Source organism: Sciurus carolinensis, chromosome 9 (genome assembly GCF_902686445.1).
Source record: "Sciurus carolinensis chromosome 9, mSciCar1.2, whole genome shotgun sequence".
Taxonomy (NCBI): Eukaryota; Metazoa; Chordata; class Mammalia; order Rodentia; family Sciuridae; genus Sciurus; species Sciurus carolinensis.
Genome location: NC_062221.1, coordinates 67844235 through 67872008, shown reverse-complemented (window position 1 = coordinate 67872008; position 27774 = coordinate 67844235). Strand labels below are relative to the sequence as shown.

General features: G+C 41.6%; 1 pseudogene; it reads left to right on the top strand.

The window, feature by feature from the left end:
* On the top strand, positions 1 to 27331 carry LOC124993647 (palmitoyltransferase ZDHHC19-like; annotated as a pseudogene).
* The last annotated feature ends 443 nt before the right edge of the window (positions 27332 to 27774 follow it).

Here is a 27774-nt window from a genome sequence, read left to right as displayed (position 1 = left end):
ATGAGAAGTACATTACTCCCTTCTGAGGGGGCATCACCCCCAGTGACTGAATTATCTCACACTAGGCCCCACCTCTTACAGGTTATACCACGTCAACACTGCCACACTGAGGACCAAGCCTCCAGCCTATGAACTGTTGGGGGACAAACCACATCCACATCATCGCAAGCTCCAACAAAGCCAACATCGTAAGAGCAGGATGTCCCAGTCTACAACATGTGTGTTTGTGGGGGCGGGGAAGGTTGCTCTTAGAAGTCACTGGAAGCAGTCAGAGCCCCCATTCTGGAATGTGTGTGAAGTCAAACTTGATACTACTTCCCTTCCCTGCTGTAGTCACAGCAGTCTGGGTGCCAACCCAGAAGAGGTAACTAGTGGCTCTCATTTCTCTGAGAACAGGAGGCCTAGCCATGCCTTTCTCAAAGAATATCATGGCCCCACCCCAACATCTGGTGGGATATTCCTGGTTTCTCCCAAGCCTGTTTGCTGCTTTTAATGTAGTGCCACTGGTCACTTTCAGTGGCCTCTTCTTCACATTCCCATGCAAGTTGTCAGGTTTCTTACAAAGAGATAGAAGGGAAAATAGACCATGATAGTGAAGAGGCAGGGAAGTGGAGAGAGAGGGTCAGGAGGGGAACCTGATGTGCAAACACAGAGGTGCCTGATGCATTCAGGGAACTGCGAGTGGCTGGTAATGCTGGTGACATTTGGTGGAGTCTCCGTGGTCTGCCTCTAGCCTGGGCATTTAGATCTGTCCTTGAGGTGTGTGAGTCCTACCTCAGGGGAGCCAGGCCTCATGGGGAGCTATGGGTTGCACATGACTAGAAATTACTTTGGTTTTAATTGCAGGTGCCTGGCTCAGAATGAGGAGTGGGCCTTTCCCGTGGTTACAGGACTTCTCTTTGTCCTAACCTTCTGCAGTCTGATTGGTCTAAATGTCTCAGATCCTGGTATCTTGCATCGAGATAAGGCCTCAGACCCCTCAGAGAAGGAGGTGGCCCCACAAGGGCTGATGCCTACAGGCGTGATTTCTAAAGTGCTAACCCCACCGATGGCCTCAGGATCCCTTCTCTCCATGTCATCATACTTAGGACCTGGCACTTCCTTTCCCAAGTCACTGAGGTGTGAAAACAGAATCCTGGAGGTTTTCCAGTTGCTTTAGAAGGGGGACTGGGCAGGCTGGCAAGAGGCCAGCAGGCTCTTCCAAATCACACACTTCACTCTTCCTCCTTCCCATTTCACACACGACTGTTCCAAAGGCTGCAGCCGCATGTAGAGCTCTTCTGGCTGGAAACCCCTTCTCTTTGGCTACCAGCCCACCTGGGCTTCCCTTGCCCACTTTCTCCCCATGCTTGTTATTGCCCAGTGATGCTATGGGGATGCCTGAGAACCAGAGTGAGGGAAGGACCTCCAAACCAGAGTGAGGGAAGGACCTCCAAACCAGAGTGAGGGAAGGACCTCTTGCCACTGTCCCCGCATCTTTCCATGGCAGGCTCCTTGAAACAGAACCCGAGATGCCATATGTGGTATGGATGTACCTCAGGGCCTTTCAAATGCCATGGTGCCCAAAGTGCTGCTTCCACAGCCAGCCCAGACCTTCCACTGTCCCTGGTGCAACATGTGTGTGGAGGTGAGTACTCCTCCTCCCTGTCCACTCACCAGTCCATCCCGGGCACCTGAGCAGGACCAGGAACCTGACATCATCAGTGGGCCATGGGTGGTATGAAAACATCTTCCCAGATGGCTAAAAGTGGCTCTCAACCACTCTGGGTCACTTACATATGTCATCGCCTCTGTGTCTGCACCTGTCCTGAGAGGCTGGCCTTGCTTGCACAGATGCTGACATGCAAAGGGCTTCACATCTGTGCTGAGCCTGGTGGAGTCAGGGGGAGGAAAGGCAGCCCCTGTCCCATCCCCTGGCTTGCTGATACGAGAGACCCAGACCCTTAGGCCGGCTGCTGCCCTGTTGTGGGGCTCTTTGCCTGTCCATCTCTGGATGTCCCAAATTGGAGGGTTTCCTGGGTTCTGGGATTCTTCTCTCATGTGCACACCCTGCACGGGTTTACAAGTGCAGAAGGCTGACTGGGCAATGGTAGTCTTTTCATCCTTATCTAGTATCTGAGAAAACAGAGTTCCAGAGTTATTCTTTTTCCTGCTCCAAGTGACACCAAGCAGGTCTTGTCTCTGAAGACGACTGGTGATGAGTCCTAACTGTGCTCTAACAATGGAAATGCTAGTTTCTCCCTGGAGATGGGAACCCGTGTGTAGGGCCAAGAGCAGGAGGTCTAGAGGGCCGCGTCGGGGGAGGCTCTTGAGGCCTGCCCCCTCTCCTCTACGAGTTTGACCACCATTGTAAGTGGGTGAATAATTGCATAGGTCATTGCAACTTCCGCATCTTCCTGCTGCTGCTCATGTTCCTTTGTCTGTAGCTGGGTGCACTGAAGTTTACCTGCATCATATTCCTCCTGTGCATGAGACACATGCCCTTCTCCCTGGACAAAGCCATGGCGTATCCGCAGTCCCAAGGCCCCACACTGGGAAGAGTACGTGTTGTGGGGAGGGAGGGGAGGACAGCCGAGGGGCGTGGTGACCGAGGGCGGGGCCGATGTGGGCAGGGCTAGAAGGAGAAGCCACCTGGGAGGATCTGTGAAAGACAGATTGAAGGCGAGCTGGATCAGGGAGATAGGCAGGGTAGGATGGACTGTGGAGTTAAGAATCTAGGGAGGCCACGGAGTGTAGCAATGAGACAGGCAGGAGGACAGCGCGGAGGAGTGAGGTTTCTCTTGGGTGTCCCAAACTAACGGACTAACGGGACTAACGGACTAACGGACTAACGGCGATGGGTGGGCGGGGCCATCTTGGGCGGGGCCTCGGAGGGCAGAGTCGGGTTAAGGGGCGGGGCTAGGAAGGAACAGTCCCTTGGTTTGGCTTCTTAACCTGCGCACAGCTTCACAGTGATTGTACCCGCCGAGCCTTCTGATGCCTCACATCCTTCAGCTGCTGATCCAGGCCAGGGCGTTGGGCGCGGGCCAGGCACCCATACTAGGTCCAGGTAAGCGGGGCCAAGTGTGTGTGAGGCATACCCAGCTGTGTGGAGGTATCTTGCACCTCTGGGACTCCTGCACTTTCTGTGCTTTTTCTACTGCCCCTGGCCCTGATGGTGCCTCATGAGTCCTTCCAGACCCACTTCTTAAGATGCACCTCAGATCTCTCGTTGCCCTGGAGCTCAGTGGTCATTCTCCCTCCTGGGTGCATTGCATGGACAGCCTACCGTGTGCTAGACTGCGTGTTACATCACTCACTTGTGAGTGAGTACATCCTGCAATCTGAATAACACCAGGAACACTCTGAGAGGGGTTCATTCCTGAGCGGTGTTGCAGACTGGGAGAAACAGTTTGGTGAGGCCTGCCTTGTAGAATAGGACAGGCCACTCTCCTCATCCTAGGTGTGATTTTAGAGAGGCAGAGGGCAGGGGCATTTCCTGTGAGAGACACACCTTTGCAAAAAGGCACAGAAACCTGAAAAGTGGGATGTTAACAGAATGATGAGGAAAGGCTCACTTTCAAGCACAAGGTGGCATGGGCAATGAAGTTGACCTCATGGGGGTCAAGACTAAAGAGACCCAGAAGTTCAATTTAGTTTTGATGAAATGGAAACCTGGGAGCCATGGTAGGATTTTTTTTAAAGTCGTTTATGGAGGAATAATTTACAAACAGCAAAATTCACTCATTATAGTTTACATTTAGGGATTTTGATAAATGGATACCATCCTGTATTCTCCAGCATGATCGAGGTTAGACCAGTTTCATTACCCCAGAAAATCCTTTCATCATCTTTTGTTGTCAGTTTCTCTCCCTATATCTTTTGGGATTTTTTGCTTGTTTGTTTGTTTTGTTTTGTTTTGGTTTGGTTTGGTTTGGTTTTTTTCCCCAGAATCACATATAAATGGAGTCATTGCCTTTTTTCAGCTGACTTCATTCATTTAGCACAATGCATTTGAGATTCATCCATATTGTTGCTCTTATCAGTAGTTTATTTCCTTTTATTACTGTGTAGTATTACATGGATACCCTACAGATTATTTGTACACTTACCGGGTGAAAGAGTTTCGCATTGTATCTAGTTTTTGGGAGTATTTTTTGTTTGTTTTGTTTTGTTTGGTTTTCTTTTTTGTACCAGGGATTGAACCTGGGGGTGCTTAACCACTGAGCCATATTCCCAGCAACCTCCATTCCTGGGCCTGCTTTATTTTTCTTTTTGAAAATTTTAATTTTTAATTTTGAGATAGGGTCTACTAAGTTGCTTTGGGCCTCACTAAGTTGCTGAGGCTGGCTTTGAACTTGGAATCCTCCTGCCTCAGCCTCCCAAGTTGCTGGGATTACAGGTGTGGGCCATGGTACCTAGCTAGTTTTTGGCAGTGATAAATATAGCTGCTACAAACATTGGTGGACAGGCATGTGAACATAAGTTTTCATTTTTGTTGGGTAAATTCTTAGGGGTGGCATTGTTGAGTCATAAGGTAACTGTGTGTGAAACTTTGTATAATATCGACAACTTTGTCTTCCAAAACAACTGTTATCACTTCTAATTTCTACCAGCAATGTATGAATTCAGTTGCTCCACATCCTCACCAACATTTGACACTGTCCTTTGTTGTTATTTTGTTTTGTTTTAAATTGTAGCCTGTCTAATAAATGAGTTAGTGGTATCTCATTAAGACTCCAGTTTGTATTTTCCTAATGAGTAATGATGTTGAGCATATTTTCATGTTGTATGGTCTTTGGTATGTCTTTGGTAAGGTGGTCGCTCCAATCTTTTGCCCATTTAAAAAAAATGGGTTGTTTTCTTATTGAAACTTAAGAATTCTCTGTATTGGATTCAGATCTTTGTTTTGCAAATCTTTTCTTGCTATCTGTGGCTTGTTTTATTTTCTTCATAGCATCTTCAAAAAAGCAGGAGTTCTTAGTGTTACTGCTTTCCTAGTATTGGGGATTAACTCAAGAGTGTTCTACCCTGAGTGGTGGTGTTCATTCTTCATGGAAAATCATGTCATGTGTGAAGTCAGTTTCATTACTGTCTTTCCAACCTGTGTCTCTATTTCTTTTTCTTTTTCATGTTGAATAGGAATGCTAAGAGTGGGCGTCTTTGCCATGGGATTCCTTTAGTATGACAATGACTTGACTAAAGGCTCTTTCAGGAAGACTGCTGAGCAGCATGAATGGGGGAGGGGGAAGCTGCAGACCCCAGACAGCAGGAAAGACAGAGGAGCCTGTCTGCTCATCACCTCCTCCTGTCAGTCACCTCTCTCTCCTCCACTGACTGTTGCTCTCTGGAGACCCAAGCGCTGGAACCAACACTGTCTGGCTCTTTGACCTTGGGCATGACACTTAGCATTTCTCTCATCCTTAAAATGTGGTAACAGTAATAATCACAGCAACTGACCTGGCTGTTTTCCTGGCAAGGGCTGGAGATTCAAGGAGAGAGAACCCACCAGCCTAGATAATACTAAGTGCACCTCAGCTAGAAAGGGGAACTTATTTATTACTAGTTTTCATTTGTGTGTGTGTGTGTGCGTGTGTGTGTGTGCGTGTGTGTGTGTGTGTGTGTGTATGTATATGTGTGATTATGTGTGGTACTGGGAAACAAATCAAACCTAGGGCCTTATATGGTAGGCAAGCATTCTACCACTGAGTTACATCTACAGCCCTGTTTTATTTTGAGACAGGGTCTCACTAAATTGACCAGATTGTCCTCTAACTTGTGATCCTCCTGTCTCAGCCTCTCACTGGCCTCCCAAGGTGTTACAAGAGTAACTGGTTTAGCATTTTCTATATGCAAGATCTTCTCATCTGCAAATGGATAGTTTTTCTTTTTTCTTTCTCAGGTGGATACTTTTAATTTCTTTTTCTTGTCTAATTTCTGTGGTTGTAATGTTTAATAAATATGATGTTAGATTTTTCATAAATGCCCTTTGTCAGGCTGAGGAAGTTCCTTTTATCTTTGTTTTGTGTGTGGGTGTGTGTGTTTCTTTTTTAATCATGGAAAGGTATTAGATTTTGTCAAGCTTTTCCTGAATCAAATGATCATACTGATTTTTTCTGTTACTGTTACTATGGCGTACTACATAATTGACATTATTCCAAGTTTTAGTATTTAATAATAACATGACTGACCAGGCCCAAGACATGAAGATAATATGTTCAAGAAACTGGGGGAAAAAATCACTCTATAAATTACATAATATATGATAAGAAAGCACATTATAATATAAAACCTTTCTACACATAGTAGTTAGCTGCAAAAAACCATTCTTAGCTTAAGAGAATGGTGTTCAGATTTCAGTGTAAACTACTAGCAACCTTCAACTCTTTTGTGTGGCAAGTATCTTATTTCTGTTTTCAAACTCTTCCACCCCAGCCTGAGTTATGAGGTCTGGAGTGTTTTTCTGCAATCACTGATGTGATTATCGATATTGTCTATTCTTGCAATGATGTGATGAGACATGTTCTGAAATGAATTTTGCATTCATTGCAGGAGCATTTGCCCACCAAGGTGAGATCCTGCATGATGTTGGAGTCAGTCTTGACTATCCCCCAAGTTCCCAGTTTAGTGATGATGACTCAGACTGTCACCTATACAACATTTTGCATTGGGGGGTGTGTACAGAGGACTTATCTGAATGCATTGGGATGATTTACCACTGAGTTTTATCCCCAGTCCTTTTTGTTTTTTTATTGAGTCATGGTCTTATTAAGTTGTTGAGGACCTGACTAAGTTGCTGAGGCTGTCCTTGAACTTTCAATCCTCCTGTCTCAACCTCCAGAGTGGTTGGAATTATAGGCATTTTTCACCATGCCCAGGTCCACTCTATTTTTATATGTTGAATCATTCTTGCATTCCTGGGATAAATCTCAGTGGCAATGATATATAATCTTTTTAATGTTCTGCTGAATTTGGGTTGTTATTTTTTTAAGGATTTTTACATCTATATTCATAACGAGTCTTAATTTTCCCTGAGATATCTTTGTCTGGCTCTGGTATTAGGGTAATATTGGTCCTGTAAAATTAGTTGGGAATTGTTCCTTCCTCTTCTACTTCTTGGTAGAGTTTTAGAAGGAGTGGTGTCTATTTAAAGGTTTGGTAGAATTTACAAGTGAACCCATAGTCCTCTTCAGAACTTACTAAGTTGTCAAACTTGTTGATTTTCCCCTTTTCAATTTTTAGGTGTTTTAGACTAGATTCCTATTAGTTTTTGGTTTTTAATTAATTTAAGAATTTTTTTTGTTGTAGATGAACACAATACCTTTATTTTACTTATTTATGTTTATGTGGTGTTGAGGATCAAACTCAGTGCCTCAAATGTGCAAGGCAAGTACTCTACCACTGAGCCACAACCCCGCCAGGCTTTTAAGTAATTTAAGGGCAATTCTAGTATCAGTTCTATTGACATCATGAAATATTGTCTCTTGCAAGAATTTTAATTTCACTTTGTAATAAACTGTCTTTGTAAAAATGTTTTACATTGCAGCTGAGATTCATGGGAAAGGAAGATGCTAATGTGTTGTTTTGCTTTTTTTTGTTATTAATATTTTTATCTTATTTTTTAGATATTCATGACTGTAGAATGTATTTTGACATATACATACATGGAGTATAACTTCCCATTCTTGTGGTTGTACATGATGTGGAGTTTCGCAGGTGGTGTGTTCACATATGAACATAGGAAAGTTATCTTGAATTCGTTCTGCTGTCTTTGCTGTTCCCATCCCCACTCCTTCCCTTCATTCCCCTTGGTCTAATCCATTGAACTTCTATTATTTCCTCCCCACATTCCTTGTTGCATGTTAGCATCTGTATATCAGAGAGAACATTCAACCTTTGGTTTTGTGGAATTTGCTTTTTAAAAAATTTCTTATATATTTTTAAAATTAGTTTATTTAAACATTTTTTTCATACATGTATATAGGGTAATAATGTCTCATTGTACCATCCTTTGCAATGGTTTCAGCCATGTCCTGTGTGGGTGAGAGATGGGTTAACTGCCAAAGGATGGCATACTGGCAATAAATTAATTAATTAGCAATAAACTTATCTAATCAATAAACACACAAAAGCCAATACTCTTTTCAAATGGGAGGGGGCATGATGGATCAGGCCATACCGGATCTGGCCTCTAGTAAGATGGAATAGCCCCACCTCTCATTTATTTATAGTTGCATAGGTAAAGGGACCCAAAACAGGAGCGGCTTCTTCTGTAAGGAACAGGATGGGGTGGAGCTAGGGAAGCCATTTGGTCAGGGAACTAGCATTTCATTAGACGGTAAGTCACTTCCACACAGGGTCACTTATTTCCTAGGCTATCTGGAACAGTCTATCAAGTCTGCCAGTTCCTGGGAGTCAGGCCTCTGTATCCCATGACTCAACCAATATTTAAAATGCAAATAATGGGCAATTATTTTGAGGTTCTGGATCTTGGTTCTGAGGGTATGGCAACCTATTATGATACAAAAAAGATTAGTAGCAAACATATCATTCCAATAATATATCATTCAATTTAGGAAGCATTTGGTCCGCTAGAAATGTAGAGTCCATGAGATCAATTTTGTTTTTTGAAAATCCTGGATGTGGTGATGCGATTTTATAAGATCCAAGCTATTATTACTGCTATGTCAAATTTCCAGTAGATGATTCTTAATTATCTCTTAGTCCCATTGGGAAGTATGATATCTAGTTGCAGCAACACAGATATGCTTATAGTAATCATGGCATTTAAACCTTTGTTAAATTGGAGAGCAAAAGTCTCATCACTGCTATTTGTAATAGTAGCTGTTGAAGCATTTAATTTGATTTCAATCATTTTATTAATATTTAACTTTCAGGGGACACAGCATTCATTATATGTAGGAACAGATAGAAACCTAAAAGAATACATTAAAATATGTAGGACCTAAATTATCATCAAATAAGAAATAACTGTTAGAATATAAATGTGATTTGTTCATCTTTCTAGTGTAATATCAATCCGTTTGTTGGATTCTAATTTGGTCTTTATTACATGGTTACCAGCAATGCAAAGTAATATCCAAACAATAGGGAATAGTTCAAATTACATGGTGTTTCAAAAATCAGAATAATTGTATATATAATCTTATTTCGTATTCTGAAAAAATAGTTTTAAATGACTCAATTATTTGCCTAGTTTCTTCGGTCTTCCATTGTATTAAGAATTTAGATTAAACATTGATTTGGCTGCATCACTGTAGTATGCTGATTTTAAGTCTTTGGGTATAAACCGAGGAGTGGGATAACTGGGTTGAATGGTGGTTCCATTCCAAGTTTTCTTAGGAATCTCCATACTGCTTTTGAAAGTGGTTGTACTATCTGCAGTCCCACCACCAATGAATGAGTGTACTTTTTCCCCACATCCTCGCCAACACTTACATTCTTGATAATTGCCATTCTGACTGGAGTGATATGAAATCTTAGAGTAGTTTTGATTTGCATTTCTCTAATTCCAAGAGATGATGAACATTTTTCTTATGTTGATTGATTGTATTTCTTCGTCTGTGAAGTGTCTGTTCAGTTCCTTAACCCATTTATTGATTGGGTTATTTGTTTTTGAGTGTTAAGTTTTTTGAGTTCTTTATATATTCTGGAGATTAGTACTCTATCTGAGGTGCATGTGGTAAAGGTTTTTTTCCCATTCTGTATGCTCTCTCTTCATGTTATTGATTGTTTCCTTTGCTGAGAAAAAGCTTTTTAGTTTGAATCCATCCCATTTATTGATTCTTAATTTTACTTCTTATTTTACTTCTTGCATTTGAGGAGTCTTGTTAAGGAAGACAGGTCCTAAGCCAACAAGATGAAGATGTGGGCCTACGTTTTCTTCTATTAGGCTCAGGGTCTCTGTTCTTGTGCAGGTCTAAGTCTTTGCTCCACTTTGAGTTGACTTTCATTCAGGAGAGAAATAGAGGTTTAATTTCATTTTGTTACTTATGGATTTCCAGTTTTCCCAGCACCAGTTGTTGAATAGACTACCTTTTCTTCATTGTATATTTTTGGCACCTTTTTCTAGTATGAGATAACTGTATTTATGTGGGTTTGTGTCTGTGTCTTCTATTTTGTACCATTGTTCTATATGTCTATTTTGGTACCAGTACCATGCCATTTTTGTTACTATTGCTCTGTAGTATATTTTAAGGTCTGGTAGTGTAATGTCTCCTGATTCACTCTTCTTGCTAAGGACTGCCTTGGTTATTCTGGGTCTTATTTTTCCAAATGAATTTCATGATTGCTTTTTCTAGTTATATGAAGAATGTCCTGGGATTTTAATAAGAATTGCATTGAATCTGTATAACGCTTTTGGTAGTATGGCCATTTTGACAATATAAATTCTGCCTATCCAAGAGCATGGGAGATCTTTCCATCTTCTAAGGTCTTCTTAAATTTCTTTCTTTAATATTCTGTAGTTTTCATTATAGAGGTCTTCACCTCTTTTGTTATATTGATTCCCAAGTATTTGATTTTTGTTGAGGTTATTTTGAATGGGGTAGTTTTCTTAATTTATCTTGCAGTGGGTTTGTTGCTTATGTATAGAAATGCATTTGATTTATGGGTATTGATTTTATATTCTGATACTTTGCTGAAGTCTTTTATGAGTTTTAGAAGTTTTCTGGTGGAATTTTTTGATCTTCTAAATATAGAATCATGTCATCAGTAAATAGTTATAGTTGAGTTCTTCTTTTCCTATTTGCATCCATTTGATTTCTTTCATCAGTCTGATTGTTCTGACTAAAGTTTCAAGGACGATGTTGAATAAAAGTGGTGAAAGAGGGCATCCCTGTCTTGTTCCAATTTTTAGAGGGAATGCTTTCAATTTTTCTCCATTTAGAATGATGTTGGCCATGGGCTAGCATAGACAGCTTTTACAATGTTGAGGTATGTTCCTACTATCCCTAGTTTTTCTAGTGTTTTGAATATGAAGAGGTGCTTATTTTGTCAACTGCTTTATCTGCATCTATTGAGATAATCATATGATTTTTTTGTCTTTAAGTGATGTGGTGTATTACATTTATTGATTTCCATTTGTTGACCCAGCCTTGCATCCCTGGGATGAACCCTACTTGATCATAGTGCATCATATTTATAATATATTTTCTATGCAATTTGCCAGAATTTTATTGAGTATTTTTGCATCTATGTTCATGAGGGATATATTGGTCTGAAGTTTTCTTTCCTTGATATGTCTTTGACTGGTTTTGGTATAAGGATATAACTCATAGAATGAGTTTGTAAGGGTTCCCTCCTTTCCTATTTCATGTAATAATTTGAGTAGTATTGTTGTTGATCCTTCTTAAAGGTCTTGTAGAACTTGGCTGAGAATCTGTCTAGTCCTGGGCTTTCTTGGTTGGTAGGCTTTTGAAGGCATCTTCTATATCATTGCTTGAAAACAATCTATTTAAATTCTGTATGCCCTTCCTACATCATTTTGGGTAGATTATATGTCTCTAGAGATTTGTTAATGCCTTTGAGTTTTTCTATTTTGTTTGAATATAAATTTTCAAAATAGTTTCTAATTATCTTCTATATTTCAGTAGTGTACATCGTGATATTTCCGTTTTCATCATGAATTTTAGTAATTTGAGTTTTCTCTCTCTCTTTGTTAGTGTGACTAAGTGTTTATCAATTTTATTTATTTTTTCAAAGAACCAACTTTTTGTTTTGTCAATTTTTTGATTTTTTAAAATGAATTTCATTGTTTTCAGTCTGATTTTAATTATTTCTTGCCTTTTGCTGCTTTTGGTATTGATTTGTCCTTCCTTTTCTAGGGCTTTGAGATGTAAAGTTAGGTCACTGATTTGTTGACTTTTTATTTTTTTAATGAATGTGTTCAATGCAATGAACTTTCCTGTTAGCACTGCCTTCATAGTGTCCCAGATTTTGATATGATATATCTGTGTTCTCATTGACCTCAAAGTATTTTTTATTTCCTCCTTGATTTCTTCTTTTATCCATTCAACATTCCATAGCATGCTATTTAGTCTCCAGGTTACTCCTCTATTTTTTATTTTATCATTGAATTCTGGTTTCATCCCATTGTGATCTGAAAGAATGCAGGGTAATATTTCTATTTTTTGTTTGTTTGTTTGTTTGTTTGTTTTGTTTTAACTGGGAGTTGCTTTGTGGCATAACATATGGTCTGTTTTAGAGAAGGATCCATGTGCTGCTGAGAAGAAAGCATATTTGCTCATTGATGGATGAGATACACTATATATGTTTGTTAAGTCTAAATCATTGATTTTTATTATTTAATTCTATAGTTTCTTTGTTTAGCTTTGTTTGGAAGATCTATCCAGTGGAGAGAGAGGTGTGTTAAAATCACCCAGTATTATTGTCTTGTGGTCTATTTGATTCTTGAAATTGAGAAGGGTTTATTTGATGTACATAAATGCTCCCTTGTTTGGAGCATATATATTTACAATTGTTATATCTTCTTGATGTATGATTCCCTTAAGCTGTATGAAATGTCTTTCTTTATCCCTTCTGACTACCTTTGGTTTGAGTCCACTTTGTTTGATATCAGGATGGAAACCCCTGCTTGTTAATGCAGTTCATGTGAGTGTTATGCTTTTTCCCAACCTTTCACCTTCAGTCTGTGGATGTCTTTTCCCAGGAGGTAAATCTCTTCAAAACAGCATATCGTTGGGTCTTTTTTTTTTTTTTAAATCCAATCTGCCAGTCTATGTCTTTTCATTGATGAGTTTAGGCTATTAACATTCAGGGTTATTATTGAGAAATGATTTGTATTCACAGTCATTTTGGCTTATTTTGATTTCTAACTTGACTTAGTTTCTCCTTTGATTGACCTTTCCTTTAGTGTTGTTCCTCTTTGTTGATTTTCTTTTCTTTTCTTTTTTTTTTTTTTCATTTCCTCCTCATGGAAATTTTGCTGAGAATGATCTAGAGTGCAGGCATTCTAGTTGTGAACCCTTTTAACTTTTGTTTGTCATGGAAGATTTTTATTTCATCTTCAAAACTGAAGCTTAATTTTGCTGGATATAAAATTCTTGGTTGGCATCCATTTTCTTTCAGACCCATTGTGTATGTTATTCTAGGACCTCCTGGCATGAGGGTCTGGGTTGAGAAATCAGCTGAGATTTGAATTGGTTTCCTTCTATGTGTGATTTTATTTTTTTTGCTCTTGCAGCCTTTAAAATTTGATCTTTATTCTGTATGTTAGTCATTCCTGTTATAAAGTGTCTTGGTGTGGGTCTGCAGTAATTTTGTACATTTGAGGTCCTATAAGCCTCTTGTAGTTGATTTTCCATTTCATTCTTTAGATTTGGAAATTTTCTGATATGTCATTGAAAATATTGTGCATTCCTTTGGTTTATATCTCCACACCTTCATCTATTCTGATAAATCTGAAATTTGTCTTTTAATCTTATCCCATATTTCTTGGAAGTTCTGTTCATGGTTTCTTACCATCTTCTCTGTGTGGTCAATTTTATTTTCAAGAGTATATATTTTGTCTTCATTTTCTGAGGTTCTGTCTTCCAACTGGTCTAGTCTGTTTGTGATGCTTTCCATTGAACTTTTAATTTGGTTTATTGATTCCTTTGAGAATTTCTGCTTGATTCCTTTATATTCTTTGCCTCTTTATTGAAGTGATGTTTCACCTCCTGTATTTTCTCTCCAATATCATCCTTTATTTCGAAGATCAATGTAATTATGTATTTTCTAAACTCTACCTCTGACATTTCTTCTACTGTGTTGTCTTTGTATTCTATTGTTGGAATATCTTGGTTTGTTTGAAGCACTCTGTTCCCTTGTTTTTTCATGTTGTTTTTGTGTCTTCTCATCTATCTGTATGGATCTGAGACAGTACAGTTTCTACCCTGTAGTCTTATAGTGCCCCTGATGGTTTCCAGTACATACCTCACTTTAAAGGGGAGACCAATACTAACGATATCCAATGCAAATGATATACCACCTTAAACCAAATGGCTCCTATTAAGGCATGTACAGTTTTGTCACAATAGACAGAAATGAAGTGTTCAATTATTGTCTACTTTATAAGTAGTAAGTTTGATAAAAGGATTTACTGTTTCAAATGATGGACAGTGAGGAAACAGAAGTAGTGTAAGATGTGATGTTTATGAAGGAGAGGGAGAGAAGATAGAGGTAAAAATTTATATAGGAAGAGGGAGGGAGAAATTAATAGAGATTGACTGTTTGAGAGACATGATAAAGAGAATCCAGGGAGACAGTAAGTGAGAGAAAAAAATATGTATTTTTTTTTAGAAGTTAAAAATATAAGAATACACAACAGAACTGTCATGTACTATTCAGACATCCCATTTCTCAGTAAATTGATTCATGAAAAATATTTGTATTCAAAGATGGTAAAGGTTGGAGAGAGGGCAAAAAAAAAAAAAAAAAAAAAGAAAAAATGAAGGAAAGTCTTAATGGAAAATTGAATGATTGCTTCCTTTGACTCAAAAATGTTCTCAGCTTCCCTTGTCCCCCGATATGTGGGGCTGTCTGAAGTTTGATATCAGCTCCAGTTCAACGGGTTCAGACTGGTTGAGTGGGTGAGCTGATAGAAAGATGTCCTCACACCCTCTTACAGTCCTCTCATTCGTTGTAGATGGCCCCTTCTGTCCCTGCACACCTCAGGACTCACTGAGCTGGAGAGATCCCAGTTTTTTTCAACCTCTGTTCCCTGCAGGGAACTGCCCCTAGTCTCTGGCTTTCCACAGGCTTGCCATACCCAGACTGACCTACACAAACCCAACTGTAATCTGATGGACCTGGGTTTCAACTTCCCCAGACCCTGTCTTTCTGCAGTCCCAAGATCTCAGTGCCTTTCAGCTTGTGGAGAGACCACCAGGGATGCACTCACACAAAGGAGTGACTCTGCATAGAGGCAGCCAGATGGCAGCCACTACCACACCGAGCAGAACAACTTCAGGTACAACCAGACCTGCAGGTACCCCAATATATTTCCAGGCCTTGGACTGGGTCCCTGAGATGGTGGTGGCCTCTGTGGGAAACCTGTAGGCCCTGGCTGTTTTCACAAGGTTTTAGCAGCCGTGTGTAACCAAACCTTCAGGTACCATGACAGTAGACTTCCAGGCAACAATGGGCAGCAGGTGATCCGCCGGTGGTATACAGGCAGTATGTAGGCTAACACTGGATGATTGGTGGATGGTGGTTAGGTGATGGGCGATGAGTAGGTGAAAGGCAGATGATGGTCAGGCAAGAGGTGGGCAAATAGGCAAATGAAGGATGATAAGCAGTGGTCAGTGAGGGATCCACACTTAAAAGGAAGGCTATATGCTGGCAGACGTTAGGTGATCGCGGCAGACAAATGGGGTAAACAGCAGGGGATCAGTGGGCACCAATGACTGCCTCGCAGAGAAATAGTATTTCCTCTGCTTGAATCCTGAGTTGCTGAGGGACAAGGAATTCAGCCTCCCTCTAGTCTGCAATCTTGGATTCCTCAATTTTTTATATATTGTTTAGTTGTAGATGGACAGCTTTCCTTTATTTTATTCATTTGTTTATTTTTTATTTTATGTGGTGCTAAGGATCAAATCCAGTGACTCACATGTGCCAGGTCGCTTTTTTTTCTCAAGATAGGGTTTCATTATCTTGCCCAGATTGGCCTTGAACTTGCAATCTTCCTACCTTAGCCATTGGGATTACAGGTCTATGCCACCATGCCTGGCTCAAGATCCTAGTTTTAAATGAAAGAATATGTTTCAGTGGAGGCTTTTAGGTGAGTGAATACTTTTTTGTTTTGGTGTGTGTGTGTGTGTGTGTGTGTGTGTGTGTGTGGTTATTGTGGTACTGGGGATCCAACCCAGGACCTTGCCTCACATGTGCCAGGCAAACGCTTTACCACTGACCTACAATGAAGTCCTTGTATGGTGTCTTGTTTACTACACAACATCGTAACTCTATGGATTCAGATAATAACAAATAAGAATGCAAAAAGCTCCTTGTATTTTTAAAACTACAAAAAAATTCAAAATACGTGGTGCTAAAATCAATAGATTAATGAAACAAAATATCCACACACAGACTCTAGAGATCAACATGCAGGATGTTTACAGGGAATGATTTGTTGGTAAACACCCATGGAAGGAAGGGAAGGGAAGGGGAAGATGCAAGACTGAGCAGAGGGGGAGTCAACTGAGGTAGGGCCCAAGGAAAGCTCAACAAGCCAAATGGTCACGTGACCCTTCAAAATTGCCCTGCTTTAGGCAAATGACTGGGCCTTTATGCTCTGTAGTAACCATTCCTTGGATACAATCTGTTTCCTTTTTCTTTCAATTCTTTAATCTATCTGAAATTAATGTAGGATAAGATGAGATAACAGTCTAATTCAAGTGATTTCCCCATAGTTACAATGATTCCAGCATCACTTGTCAAGTGAGATTTCATTTGCCTGATTTCTGAGTTTGGCTAATTTCACTTAGCATGATATTCTCCATTTCCATCCATTTACCTGCAAATGCCATAATTTCATTCTTTTTTATGGCTCAGTACATAGATAGATAGATCCCAAAATTTCTTCATTCATACATTTACTGATGGGCATCGAGGTTGATTCCATACTTAGCTATTGTGATTTGTGCTTCTATAAACATTGATGTGGCTATGTTGCATAGTATGCCAATTTTAGATCTTTTGGGAAAATATCAAGGAATGGAATATCAAAGAATGGGTCATATGGTGGTTTCATTCCCAGTTTTTTGAGGAATCTCTATACTGTTTTCCAGAGTGGTTTTACCACTGCATTTCCAACATTTATCATTACTTATATTCTTGATTGTTGCCATTCTGACTGGAGTCAGATGAAATCCTAGTGTAGGTTTTTTTTTTTTTTTTTTTTTTTTTTTTTTGCATACTGGGGATTTGAACCCAGGGCCTTGTGCTTGCAAGGCAAGCACTCAACCAATTGAGCTATATCCCCAGCCCTTAGTGTCATTTTGATTTGCATTTCCCTGATTGCTAGAGATGTTGACCATTTTTTCATATATTTGTTGGTCATTTGTGTTTATTCACAAAAGATGTTTTGAATAAATTCATGAATCAAAAATCCAGTCACTAGGATCCTATTCTAAGGAAATAATTGTAGATACAGGCAAAAATAAACTTATAAGAGTCCTTAATACAGTATTATAGCAGTGAAAAAGAGGAATCAACCTAAATGTCTGTTGCTGGAGCTTGGCTTGTGTGTTGGCATATTCATTCATTCTCCCACTGAACAGATGTTTACTAAGTACATATTCTATGCCAGGCACTGTTCTAGATTCAGGGAAATCAGTAAAACAAAACACACCAAGTTCCTGTGCAGGTGTGCATGTGCAAGCACATTCTCTTGTATGTATCTACCATAATGGTGTTGGAAATATTGGCACCCCAGGAGCCAAAATAAACACTGGGAAACTAATCAGTTCTGTTCTTTCAGAACAAAGGTGAGGTCAACTTCCTCAAAGCAAGAATTTTACTTGTACTTGCAGAAGGGTGTACAGCAATCAAAACTGAAAGCAGATGCACCCAGTAGGCAGTCAGCTCAGCATTTATCCCTGACTCAAGGGTGCTTGGCTGCTACCCATTGGTTCAAACTGACCACACAATCTTTGGTGTAAACAGCTACTGAGGAAAGGGACACTTTGCCAGGGTTCCTTTGTTGGAACTGACTGCACTGTCTCCTGTTAGGTTATTTAAAAAAAATATCCCTTCAGTTGTCCCCACCTCAGTCTGTTCTCTTGTGGTGGGAAAGTCCTGTTGGACTGAATGCCTTTTGGTCTAGGGATGCTGGGTTTGTTGTCTCCATTCAGGAAAGAACTGAAGAACAGGACACAGAGAAGCAAGCAAAAGGTAGGTTTATTGAAAAGAGATAGAGATACAGAGGTAGACTTCTCTGAGAGAAGGGGCCCCAGAGCTGGGAATTCAGTGGGGGAGTTTTGGCCTGTCTTTTTTTCATGGTCTCGGAATTTCCTCCTTTCCTTATCCCCTCCCCTGTCCATGCACTCCTATTATTGATTGTTGTTCCCTTTGTCCAAGCATTTTTTTTTTTCTATTGGACCCCGCCCCACTTAGGAACACAAGCACAGAGGTGCCTGTCTGATTGGATCCCCAACTTGTGTCCAGGAGTGCTTTTGTCAAGCAGGAAGTTGACCTCACCTTTGTTCTGGCCCTGCCCCTGACCTCCTCACTTGCCATCTTGCCTGGCTGCCTAAGCCCTTGTATATCTCCCTCACTCCCCCTTCTCAGAGGATACCCTGACTACTGGGAGTTGGGATGGTGACTGCTGTAGCTACTTAAGGCTGACAAGGGGCATCATTGGAATAAGCAGGATATCCTTCTGAGGAAGGTGAGGGCAAGTGAGAAGCAGCAGGCTGGTCCAGAGGTGAACACTGATGGTATATATAAGTGGGTCTATTGTTGGGTCCATGGTAGAAGTCTGGAGGGATGTCCACTGGGGACTCCATTTGTAGCACCATCTGAAGTTTTGTTGTCTCTATACAAGAGGAGACAAAGCAAACAAGCAAATTGATAATGTAAAGACCAAAAAGAAGAAGCACCAGGGCCACAGAGACCAAGGAAAGGTAAAAACATGAGACAGATTTACAACTTTGGATAATCTGTTGGACTGTGTCCTTCAAGCCTTTTCTCAAAGCCACTTTTTGTATTAGGGTAAGATTATTATCTCTTGCCAAAAGGTAGAGCTGATGGAGAGACTTTAAATCTTCCATTGAGATGCTTGGGGGAAGTAACAGGATGCCCTCAGGAAAAACCCACCATCCTCTGTGATCTAATTGGTATGTTTGAGTTAAAACCCACTGAGCCTCTTCCATGGAGTACTAGGGGTGTTCAGAGGACAGAAAAGAATTTTCCCATAGGAGTGGGGTAACTGTGGAACCCTGTAAAGCAGCTGCCTTGGCTGCCACATCTGCAGCCCTATTTCCTTTAGCTATTATGTTCTCTCCTTTCTGATGTCCAGGAACATGGATAACTGCTACCTGAGAGGAGTTAACAGGAGTGCCTGTAAGCAATCCTCTCTTTCCAGATGACTGCATGAGCATGAAGAATGAGAAAGGCATATTTAGAATCAGTATATATATATATTGACTGTCTTTTGACAGTACTAGTGTCCAAGTGAGGGCAACTAATTCTGCCAGCTGAGTGCTGGTGTTAGTAGGAGGTGGCCCCAATTCACACCACAAAATCTCTCATTACTGCATACCTGGATCGCTGAGTCCCATCAATTACCCACTAGTGTCCAGAGTGAGATCGGGGTTATCTATAGGATAATGAGATAAATCTGGTCTGGCAGCACAAGTTTCCATTGAAACTTCCCCACAGGAGTGGAGAGATTTTCCTCTATCTCAGGTAAGAAAGAGGTTGGACTGAGGTCATGACAAGTCTTTAGGGTAATTTCAGGTCCTTCCAAAAAAAGGCCTGATATCTGAGTATACGGCTGTCTGTTAACCAGAGATTCCCGTTAGAGTTTAGGATTCCTCCTGTGCCATGGGAGGTAAGCACAGTTAGGGGCCTTCCCAGAGCAAGTGGATTTGCCTCAGGGACCAATTGTCCCCCTGCAGCCACAGCTCTAAGCCATCCAGGCCACCCCGTGGCCACCTTGTCCAATTCCTTGCTTAGGTTTCCCACTGGCTGGGGGTGGCCCCTAATGATTGCGTAATCATTCCTAGGGCCACTCCAGTCCTCTCTGTGACCTATAATTGGATGTCTGACTGAGTGGCAGGGGGCTGGGTAAGAGCTGTTTTTAATGTATTAAAGGCTTTTCTTGCCTCTGGAGTTCAATTCATAACAGCCCATGAACGTCCCTGTGCTTCCTTAAGGCACTCAGGGGGGTCTTGCCTCTTCAGCATCCCCAGGGATCCAAATTCTTACAATATCCGGTTGTTCCCAGAAAGGCCCTGAGCTATTCTGCTGCCTGAGGAAGGGGATACCGGAGTACGGGTTGAGTTCCTTGTGGTTCTGGTTTTTGAGTTTCACCCTCCAGTATCATGCCCACGTAAGTAGCCCAGGGTAGGCATAGCTGAGCCTTCTCTCGGGAGACTTCACGTCCCGTAGTGTCCAGGAAATTGAGACGAGAGCCAGTGCCCTCGGGGACTACTTTTTCTGAAGGTCCACACAAAAGAAGGTCACCTACATGCTGAAGGAACACTGTATCAGGGTGTGACCAGTCTGTGAGGTCTTGTGCCTGTGCCTGTCCAAACAGATGGGGACTGTCTCTAAATCCCCGGGGAAGGACTGTCCAGGTAACTTGTGCTGCCTTACGGGTGGGATCCTCAAAGCAAATAGAGGTTGGCTTTTTGAATGTAAAGGAATGCATAAAAGGCATCTTTTAAATCTAGGACAGTAAAATAAGTAGTTCCCTTGGGAATTTGGGTAAGGAGAATATAAAGATTTGAAACAACTGTATGCAAAGGGACTACTGCTTTATTGATTTTACAAAGGTCCTGAAAAGGTCCTCCATTTACTGGGGCCCTTTGGGACCCTAATATAGGAGTATTATAAGGGTTGGAGCACTCTACCAAAAGTCCCTGTTGTCTCAAACTCAGTATAAAAGGTATTAGTCCTTTCCTAGCTTTGGGTTTTAAGGGATACTGTTTTTGGTGAGAAAAGCAGGAAGGATCCTTAAGGCGAATTTCAACAGGGGTTGCCGTCCGCGCTGTTCCCACTGTGTTGTTATCTGAACAAACTGTCATGCTCCTCTGCTTCTGTTAAGGTAGACAGCTGTATTCCCTGGGTGGCAACGACACTTTGACCCTTAAGTGAGATAATAGGTCTCTTCCTAAGATAGGGGTTGGAGTCTCTGGCATAATGAGAAAGGAGTGACAGAGGTGGAAATCACCCCAGGAACAAGCAAGAGGTCTAGTAAAACATGGCTCAAGCAGCACCCAATATGCCCCAAACGGTTACTTTATCTTGGGACCCAGGTCCAGGAGAGAAGGACAGGACTGAGAATTGTGCTCCCGTGTCAAGAAGGAATTTTACCTGGTGCTGCCCTTGAACAAGTTCACCTGGGGCTCCTCAAGCTGGACTTCAGTCTCGGGAGCCATAAGGGAAGCGCCGGGACCTGTCATTGGGAACTGGAGGGCAATGGCCCCCATCCCTTCAGGTTCTGAGGACATCTAGCCTTCCAGTGGTTCCCCAACTCAGAGGAAAAGGTCCGGGAGGCAGTCCAACAGGTGATCGATGTGTTTGGGGACAATCCTTTTTGAAGTGACCTTCTTTCCTACAAGAGGAATAGGAGGTGAGGAGTACCTCTGGGCACAGCTTGCATGGCTGCTGTCAGTTCTCCAGATTGTTTGTCCTTTGTTCCCTCCTTTTCTAGGTCCCTATTATAGAAGACCATTGTAGCATCCTGGACTAAATTTGTCCAAGGTTTTGTCTGGTTCTACAGACAGTTTTTGGAGCTTCCTCAAAACGTCTAGAGTGGGTTGAGACAAGAATTTATCTTTAACAATGATTTCCTCTGTGACCCTGGCTCAACACTAGTTTGTATGGTAATGGCCTCCTAGAGCCTCCGTAGAAAGGTTTCCCGTGGCTCCTTTTCCCCTTGAATTACAGTGGCCAGCTGGGCATAACTGAAAGGCCTGACATGGGCCCTCCTCAATCCTTCTAACACACAGTGTATAAAGTGACCTCTCCCATTCACCCCTATCTCTGTCAGCATCCAGTTTGGTTCAGTCGGGGGAACTGCCTGACTCCTGGTGGGGATGTTCCCACTCTTGCAGCCATGGTCACTTTCCTCCTGCTGTAGAGTAAGTAGTTGTCACCTGTTTCAATCACCTTCTCTAAGACCCTCCATTTTTCCAAGGAAGTTAAAGTTTGACTGGAAAGCAACATAGCATCCTTCCATACTACATCATAAAGATTTGATAACTGCTGGAAGATTTGAAGATAATGCTCTGGATTTTTAGTGTAGTTCCCTAGGTCTTTCTTTATGTCCTTTAATTCAGTTAATGAAAAAGGGACAGATACTATCTTGGGTCCAAATCCCCCCTGGCATTGCCCTGAGGGGACATATGCCCTGAGCAGCAGATTTCCTAGTAACCTCTGGGATCACAGGTGAAGTTTGTCCCTGGATAAGGAGGACTGGGCTCCAATTCTTTTATTTTTATTTTTTAAAAATATTTTTTAGTTGTAGATGGACACGATACCTTTATTTTATTTATTTTTATTTGGTGCCGAGGATCAAACTCAGTGCCTCATATATGCTAGGCAAGTGCTCTACCACTGAGCCATAACCCCAGCCCCTCCCATCTTTTAAATTGGGATTTAAAGGGGAAACAGTCTTAGGACAGATGAGGCTGAGGGAATTTCCTATTTAATGGGTAAAGGTCCCTTTTCCTCTGTCAATAAGTTTTTCTGTTCTGGGGATTTGTGTCCGGCTAAGAGCAGCAGATAGCCACTAGGGTCTGAGTGTCAAGCTTGCAATTCTTTTCTAGTTCAGGATGATCGCTCAGATAAAAGAGCAATTATACACAAGGAACTTCCTGCCATTTGCCCTCCCATTTACAAACAAGATCTAATTGCTGAATAGAATTTAGGGTCCCCTCAGGTGGCCATTGCTCTCCATCTCCTAATGGGTACCAAGGCCAGACCTCAATGCAAAAGTAGATCAACAATTTTCTCTTTAATCGGGGATTCAAATTATCACAGTTTTTGAGCAGACAGGAGAGAGATGAGCCTTGTTGGATATTGGCAGAATCGGATCCCATCTGGAAACAAAAGAAAGAAGAGGTCTTGATGGGGGTGGCCCAATCCACATCTCACTCTTTTGCAAATCCGGAGCAGCTCTGGCTTGTGAATCAGGTGGACTGGCTTGGCCCAGAATCTATCTGAGCAGGACCAAGTAGGGATTAGCCAAAAGCTTGGTTGTGGTCCAAGTCCCTGATATTCTTTTTGTAACCCAGATATCTCTGATGCTTTCACTCCCAGGTAGCATGTAATTCCTACCTTATTCCTTAATCAAAAAGGGATTCAAAATTCTCAGGAGAACAAGAATCTGGAGGGGAAGCATCTGTCTGTAAGAAGATTTATGCTGGAGTCTCCGAGATGAGGAAAGTTCCCTGAACTAGTAACATGACTCTCAGCCCACACTTATGGGTCTTTTTCCTGTGCAAGGAGGGTCCCAGCAGCTGCTATAAATCAACCCCAGGAGAGGTCCTGTGATGGTCATAATAATATCCCCCTTTTTCTTTTTCTTCCATTTGGAGGGTCTTTAAAGACACAGGGAGGGAGATAGGTGGTTTTTAAAATGTCTCAAAAAGACAAGGAGTTCTCTATTATAGGTTCTTTATTTCAGGGCTAACTATCCTGAAAAATGGGACAAGGTCTCTGCTTAAAGATTAAGAGTTAATTAGGAGCAATCTAGTCTTAAATGACATACTGTTCCCATGAGGAGGAAAAGAAATGCTGCCAAGTCTGTCGTGGACTATGGGGCCTATTACTCATGTTATTGCCTGAGAGGAGAGAAAGAGAAAGGAAAAAAAAGAAAGAAAGAAAGAAAGAAAGAAAGTCTGGGAATTCAGCGGTCTAGACGTGGCTGGGGGCTTCCCCATTCTCAGACAACCACAGAAGTGTCAGATGATCAATGGTCACTTTCCAGGTCCCATCAAACATTTAACATGACTGTTATTAACCTTGGAGTCAATGGTTTCAATCCCGGACGAGCCCCCAATTCTGTTACCATCTGGGGGTGCTGGCTTCATTGTTTCTGTTCAGCAAAGAATTGAAGACCAGGACACAGAGATAGCAAGCAAGAAGTAGGTTTAATGAAAAGAGATAGAGATACAAAGATAGACTTCTCTGAGAGAAGGGGCCCCAGAGCTGGGATTCTGGTGGGGGAATTTTGGCCTGTTCTTTTTATGGTCTCTGGAATTTCCTCTTTCCCTATCTCCTCCCCTGTCCACACACTCCTCATTATTATTGATGGGTGCCCCCTCTGTCCACGTGCCTGCTTTTGTTTTTCTATTGGATCCCCCACTTAGGAGCACGAGTACAGAAGTGTCTGTCTGATTGGTTCCCCAACGCATGTCCATGAATGCTTTCCTCAAGCAAGAAGCTGACCTCATCAGAAGACCCATGCCCCCAACCTCCTCACTGGCTATCTTGCTCTGACTGCCTAAGCCCTTCTATAGCTCTCTCACTGGGGATTTCTTTATTCTGCTTTGTGAATTTAAACAGTCTACATTTGTGTAACATTGAAGATTTTATCAATAGTATGACATATGGATGAAGTAATCAGATCTTAAAAATACAAATCACAGAAAAATCTATTTGTTGAGCAAAAGCAATCTTAGACTTGCTTTTCTTAAGGTCTAAGTCAGGAGAGAGGTTATTTATGGACCTGTAGATAAGGTGTGATAATCAATTTAATAACATTGTGTGTGATAAAAGAATGTAGAAGTCTGGGCTGGGGTTGTGGTTCAGTGGTAGAGCGCTTGCCTGGCACATATAAGGCACTGGGTTCGATCCTTAGCACCACATAAAATTAAATAAAACAAAGATATTGTGTCCATCTACAACAACATCAACAACAAAAAGAATGTGGAAGTGGAATTTAAATCAGGAGTCGTAAATCATGGTCACTCTTGTTTTGTCCCACATCACTTTCCTACCTATCCGTATGTCTTCTATCCTACTTCAACTGCCTGAAACTCAGTGGTGAGACCTTTAAAACTTTGTTAAAAATAACCATACTGCTGGGCATGGTGGCACAGGCCTGTAATCCCAGCAACTCAGGAGGCTGAGACAGGAGAATTTTAAGTTAGCAACTTAGCAACTTTAGCAACTTAGAGAGGCCCTAAGCAACTTAGAAAAACCCTGTTTCAAAATAAAAAATAAAAAGGACTGAGGATGTATCTCAGCAGTAAAGAGCTCCAGGTTCAGTACTCAGTACCAAAAACAAAACAAAACTAAACTAAACTAAACCCAAACCCGCAGTGGAGCTAGAGCTGGCAGCCCAGTCCCAAGGTCCCAAGGTTCCAATGGGGTGGCTGCCCTGCACTCCATGGCTTTGGAGCGGTGCTCCTACTGAAGATGAGCAGGTAGCTGGACTGGAGGTCATGGGGAGGTCATGATGGCTGCATGGAAGAGACTGGCCATAGAGTGTACTACCCCCAGAGGCAGTTTCCAGTACTACGGAAGGCTCTTACTTCGTTCCATTCATCAACAATAAGTGAATAATAGTGAGTGGCATCTGTGAGGAGGACAACAGTGCTGTCACCTGGTTCCGGCTGCACAGAGGGGAAACCCAGCGATGCCCAAACTCTAGAACCCATTACAAGTTGGTGCCTCGCTAGTTGACCCACTGTGATCCTGCATTAACTTACTCAAATTGTGTTTCTTCTTTCCAATAAAGACTAGCCACTGCATTGGCTCCTTCTCTCATGAAAATAAAACAAAACAAAACGAACCCACAAACTGCTGGACAGCAAATGAACTCTACCAAGGCCTTAAGCAATATCATGAGTAATAGGTAGTTCACAAAAATGGCTCCCTCTAGTGTCCTACCCCAGCATTGTCCTAGCCCCACCTCATTCAACTTGGGAACTCAGAGACCTTTGTCATAATGAAGAGAGACTGTGCAACATGTGTTGAGTCATTTGTGAGTCACACGGTGCTTGCTTCTCCCTCCATAACATTTTAACCAAATAATAAAGTTAAACTTAGAGTTACCATGTGACCCCACAACTCCAGTCCTAATATATACAGTATGTAAAAGAATTGAAATCAGACTCAAAAGACATCTGTGCACCAACATTCAGAGTAGTATGATTCACAACATCCAAAACATGTGTCCATCACCATATGAATGGACAAAATGTGATAGATATGGAATATTATTCAGTAATAAAGAGGAATGAAGTTTTGACACATGCTACATTGGATGAACTTTGAGACCATTTTGTTAAGTGAAAGAAGGCACACAACAGCAGATATTCTAGTTCACTTATATAAAATATCTAGAAAAGGCAAATTCATAGAGACAGATAGTAGATTATATAATACAGGGCACACAGGGAGGATAGAAAGAATGGGAAGCTATTACTTAGTGGGTTCTTAGAGTTTCTGTTTGGGGTGATGAGAAGTTTAGACAATGGGATGGTTGTAGAATATGATGACTGTAATAAAAGCCACTGAACTGTACACTTAGAAATGTTTGAAACAGCAACAGTAGATATTTTACAACACATTTTTAAATGATGAAAAGTAAATGAAAAAGCTGTGAACCTTTTTCAAGGAAGAAGAGCTTTCAATGAATCCACACTGCTATGGGGTGAAAAGCATAGGCCCTGCTCTTCCCAAGATTTAGAAAAGAGAAAATGCTTACTTTAAGGGCTTGGTGGAGACAAATACTCTGCAACCTTGCAGTGCAGCATGGGAAGCAGCTAAACTAGTTTTATTGAATCTCATCAGCCTTGGGGGCAGACCTGGGACTGACACACAGGAGACTGTTTCTCAATCCTCTGGTTTAGGGTTTAATGAAACAAAACAGGAAGAATAAACATTGGGAGATGTTATGTCTTCCACCTGCCCAGGATTCAAGACTAGCAAGAACAGAGTTTATCTGGGGTGATAAGATATACTAGAGCATTAAAAAAAAAAAATCTGAAACTCTGAACTGAATTTAAAAATCACTGTTTATTAAGGAAATGTGGAAAGCACAACATTTAGCATTTCCAGGAGAAATTTTTTTTTGTTATGGGGGAAAGAGAAATATAAATATGTTAAATGATTTTATAAGCTTGTAAGCTATATACATTGTCTTTCATAGTAAAATAAAAATTGCTGTGGCGCTTCCCAGGAATGGAAATGTCCAAATGTCACTCTTGGGTCATTAAGTAGCAAGCTGTCAGGAGACAAGAGACTGGAGGGATGTATTTTGAATGGGCTTGGTGGTTAGGGGCCCACATTTAGAGAAACTGAGGCAGGGGCTAAGTCAACTGAGTCTTGTGTACCTGTGATCCCAGCAGGTTGGGAACTAACGATTTATTCCCAGATCAGCTTAATAGTCCCCAAGAAACTAGCCAGGCAGGCTACCTTGTGTGTGGAAGTGGGAAGGGTGACAGAGAATACAAGTAAAAGTTGCTTTTTCTGGTTCCAGCAAGCAGGTCCAGATGCCTTCAAGGGCACAGCCAAAGGAGATGTCCCTGAGTTCGTCAACCCTCTGAATTACATCTGGACTGTGTGTACGGAGAGGGTGGTTCCAGTGGGAGATTTTGACGTGCTCTTCACTAAGGTACAGTTGATCTGCTCTTGCTTTGCTCTGGGATAACTGCAATTGCACCCTGTTCAGTGAGGTGTTTTGGGGACCATGGAGAATGTGCTACTTTGCCAGTCCTGAGTCAACACTGACTTCCTCCAAAGTCTGCTAAGTAAATACCCAAGTGAGCTCCTACGTGTGTGTCTTTTGAGCTTCTCAGGGGAATCAGGTTGAATCCAATGAGCAATAAAAGCGATGACTCTCAGGGAAGTGAAAGCATTCCTGGAATCAGTGGCAGTGACTCTCTTCCTGTTCAAACACTGACATCCCTGTGCCTATGCTTAGCTGGTTTGTCAACTCCAGAGCTACTGTGGCAGGCCTCACGATCCAGTGTTGACTCAGACAACAGAAGAGCTTCCCTCAAAGTTAAGGCCTTGGGCACTTGGTTCAGATGCATGCTTTGGTCACAAATAGGATCCTGGGCTCGTAGAGTCTTTTCTAGGCCCAGAATGCCC